The sequence below is a fragment of the Pan paniscus genome, chromosome 11 (genome assembly GCF_029289425.2).
Source record: "Pan paniscus chromosome 11, NHGRI_mPanPan1-v2.0_pri, whole genome shotgun sequence".
Classification (NCBI taxonomy): domain Eukaryota; kingdom Metazoa; phylum Chordata; class Mammalia; order Primates; family Hominidae; genus Pan; species Pan paniscus.
The window spans coordinates 38,631,603-38,636,180 of NC_073260.2; the positions used below are offsets into that span (position 1 = coordinate 38,631,603).

The window sequence follows — 4,578 nt, forward strand, 5'->3', positions numbered from 1 at the left end:
CATGTAGGACAATGAAACTGAATCCTCATCTCCCAGCTTATACAAAAATCAACTCAAGAAGGATTAAGGACTTAAACCTAAGACCTGAAACTATAAAAATTCTAGAAGATAACATTGGAAAAACCCTTCTAGACATTGGCATAGGCAAGGATTTCATGACCAAGAACCCAAAAGCAGATGCAATAAAAACAAAGATAAATAGCTGGGACCTAATTAAACTAAAGAGCTTTTGCACAGCAAAAGGAAGAGTCAGCAGAGTAAACAGACAACCCACAGAGTGGGAGAAAATCTTCATAATCTATACATCTGACAAAGGACTAATATCCACAATCTACAAAGAGCTCAAACAAATCAGTAAGAAAAAAAACAATCCCATCAAAAAGTGGGCTAAGGACATGAATAGACAATTCTCAAAAGCAGATATATAAATGGCCAACAAACATATGAAAAAATGCTCAATATCACTAATGATCAGGGAAATGCAAATCAAAACCACAATGTGATAACACCTTACTCCTGCAAGAATTGCCATAATCAAAAAAAATAAAAAAACAGTAGATATGGGCGTGGATGCAGTGAACAGGGAACACTTCTACACTGCTAGTGGGAATGTAAACTAGTACAGCCACTATGGAAAACAGTATAGAGATTCCTTAAAGAACTAAAAATAAAACTACCATTTGATCCAGGAATCCTACTACTGGGTATCTACCCAGAGGAAAAGAAGCCATATTTGAAAAGAATACTTGCACATGCATGTTTATAGCAGCACAATTCACAATTGCAAAATCACGGAACCAACCCAAATGCCCATCAATCTATGAGCGCGGTGGCTCACGCCTATAATCCCAGCACTTTGGGAGGCCAAGGCAGGCGGATCACAAGGTCAGGAGATCTAGACCATCCTGGCTAACATAGTGAAACCCCATCTCTACTAAAAATACAAAAAATTAGCCAGGCATGGTGGTGGATGCCTGTAGTCCCAGCTACTCGGGAGGCTGAGGCAGGAGAATGGTGTGAACCTGGAAGGTGGAGCCTTCAGTGAGCCTAGATCACACCACTGCACTCCAGCCTGGGCAACAGAGTGAGACTCCGTCTCAAAAAAAAAAAAGGAAACTGTGGTGTGTATATATAAAATGGAATACTATGCAGCCATAAAAAGGGATGAATTAACAGCATTTGCAGTGACCTGGATGAGATTGGAGACTGTTGTTCTAAGAGAAGTAACTCAGGAATGGAAAATGAAACATTATATGTTCTCACTGATACGTGGGAGCTAAGCTGTGAGGACACAAAGGCATGAATGATACAATGTACTCTGGGGACTTGTGGGGAAGAGTGGGAGGAGGGCAAGGGATGAAAGACTACAAATATGGTGCAGTGTATACTGTTTGGGTGATGGGTGCGCCAAAATCTCACAAATCACCACTAAGTAACTTACTCATGTAACCAAATACCACCTGTACCCCAAAAACTTATGGAAAAATAAAAAATTTTTAAAAATTTCATGTACCCCATAAATATATATACCTACTCTGTACCCACAAAAAATTAAAAATATTTTAAAAATCATGCATCAGTCCTGGAGCACATCTTCCTAGAAACATACTGGTTCTGTTGTGGCCAAATACCCCATGCATATTAGGTCTTCAGATTCATCCTTATTTCCAGCTACATATAGAAAATGATGTTTTCTATTACACTGATCAGAAACAAATTTCCAGTTATTATGTTCTCCAAAACCTCAGTATTCTCAACAGTAAAATAAGATAACAAATCTATCTTACAGGGTTGTTGCAGAGGTGGGTTCTGGTTATGGTTGATGTGTTCTGTAAACTTTTAATTACTACATAGTTGTTAGTTGTTAACTGTTTCAGATCTCTGGAGTTTAATGTACAGTTAATGATACATAGGACTAAATTGCAAAATGATTTTCATCTCATTTTCACTGCAACTCATAAAAAATAGTAAATGATTAAGACATTAACCTAAAGAAATATATGATTTTTTTAAGGTGTGCACTTTTTTTCAACTGGTCTCAAGTCAGTGTACAGGTAAGCCCCTGGCTGCCGTCCGCCCACTCCCAGAGACACCAAAAGCTTTCATATATCTCAAGTTGGGGGCCAAAAAAGGGGGAGCCATGAAGGCTGATCATTTAAAATAAAACAAAATTTAAAAAGTATTAAGGCAAAGATTTAAAAAATTGTGCTAGGCTGGGCGCAGTGGCTTACACTTATAATCCCAGCACTTCAGGAGGCCAAGGCAGGCGGATCACGAGGTCAGGAGATTGAGACCATCCTGGCTAACATGGTGAAACACTGTCTCTACTAAAAATACAAATAATAATAATAATAATAATAATAATAATTAGCCAGGCGTGGTGGTGGATGCCTGCAGTCCCAGCTACTCGGGAGGCTGAGGCAGGAGAATGGTGTGAACCCAGGAGGCGGAGCTTGCAGTGAGCCGAGATCACGCCACTGCACTCCAGCGTGGGCGACAGAAGAAGACTCTGTCTCAAAAAAAAAAATTGCATTACATAATTTACATGAAAGCAATGCTATCACCTCCCCTGTGTGGACTCAGGAGAGGACTGGGCCATTCTCCTTAGAGAGAAGTGGGGTGGCTTTTAGGAGGGCAAGGGGCTTCCTGTGACAATGCATCTCATGTTATTTGGAATTACTATTAAAAAAAGAACAAGAGCAATGTACAATCAAAGTCGTCGGCCACATTGTAGAACTTTGGAGGATGCTTGCTCAAACAGACTGCTGTCACCTTCACCGTTCCAGTTTTTAAATCTGAGTCAAGCCACAAAAAAAATAAAATAAAAATAAAATAATAAAATAAAAAATAAAGCCATGCCAATCTCATCTTGTTCTCTGCACCAGTTAGGTTTTATCAAGAAAGGGTGTAACGCAATTAACAGTCTGCCTAGAAGCATTTGGAGGATGGAGGGGCCGACTCTTCATACCCCTGCTTGCTGGTCCATATCTGATCTGCTGGAAAGTGGACAGCGAGGCCAGGATGGAGCCAATCCACACAGAGTATTTGAGCTCGGGAGGAGCAATAATCTTGATTTTCATTGTGCTGGACGCCAGGGCAGTGATCTCTTTCTGCATCCTGTCAGGGTTACCAGGGTTCATGGTAGTACCGTCAGACAGCACTGGGTTGGCATACAGGTCTTTGTGGATGTCCACGTCACATTTCATGATGGAGTCGAAGGCAGTTTCGTGAATGCCACAGGATTCCATGCCCAGGAAGGAAGGCTGGAAGAGCACCTTGGGGCAGAGGAAACGCTCGTTGCCGATGGTGATGACCTGGCAGTAGGGCAGCTCCTAGATCTTCTCCAGGGAGGAGCTGGAGGCTGCCGTGGCCATCTCCTGCTCAAAGTCCAGGGCGACGTAGCACAGCTTTTCCTTGATGTCATGCACAATCTCCTGCTCTGCCCTGGTGGTGAAGCTGTAGCCGCGCTGGGTGAGGATCTTCATGAGGTAGCCAGTCAGGTCCCAGCCGGCCAGGTCCAGATGCAGGATGGCATGGGGGAGGGCATGCCCCTTGTACATGGGCACAGTGTGGGTGACCCCATCCACGGAGTCCATCATGATGCTAGTAGTACGGCCAGAGGCGTACAGGGACCACAAGGCCTGGATGGCCACGTATATGGCTGGGGTGTTGAAGGTCTCAAACATGATCTGGGTCATCTTCTTGCAGTTGGCCTTGTGGTTCATGGGGGCCTCAGTCAGCTGCACGGGTGCTCCTCAGGAGCCACACCCAGCTCATTGTAGAGCCAGATCTTCTCCATGTCATCCCAGGTGGTGACGATGTGTGCTCGATGGGGTACTTCAGGGTCAGGATGCCTCTCTTGCTCTGGGCCTCGTCGCCCCACGTACAAGTCCTTCTGACCCATGCCCACCATCACACCCTGGTGCCTGGGGCGCTCCACGATGGAGGGGGAAGATGGCCCAGGGGGACATTATCACCTGCAAAGTCGGCCTTGCATATGCCTGAGCCGTTGTCAATGACAAGTGGGGCGATATCATCATCCATGGTGAGCTGGCGGCGGGTGTGGACAGGGCGGCGGAGCGGCAAGGGCAGGGTTCTGTGCTCGCGGGTCAGATGTGGTATTGGCCAGAAATATATGATATTTTAACAGACAAAATTGGTATTCTGATGAGCTGGATGAAAAATATTCATAAAATTGTACACATTTAATGTACCACCTACATAAATACAAACAGAAATTCTAACCCTTTCATTGTAAATAATGGAATAAAGTAAACTAGGCTGCTAGTGAGAATCTAAATGGATGTGCTTCTTCCGGTCAATAATACCGTGTGAATGAAAAAGGCATTAATTTCACTGTTATATATTTGGAATGATACTGTACAGGCATTGTTTTAGAAGAAATCTATGTTCTAAAACGATCAAAGCTAGATAAAATGCAGAAGAGTGCTGTTGTTCAGGACACTAAGTTTGATAATCAGTTCACCTGGAGGGAAAACATTCTAGTTTTCACATCTTTGCAATATTTTACATCTATGCTCAAGAGAAGCCTGAGTGAAGGAAAAGATATGAACATTT

The 4,578-nt window shown here is 43.4% G+C and overlaps 1 pseudogene; it reads right to left on the minus strand.

Moving 5' to 3' along the window:
- Nucleotides 1–1,876: 1,876 nt before the first annotated feature.
- Nucleotides 1,877–4,121, minus strand: LOC100972180 (actin, cytoplasmic 1-like; annotated as a pseudogene).
- Nucleotides 4,122–4,578: the final 457 nt, after the last annotated feature.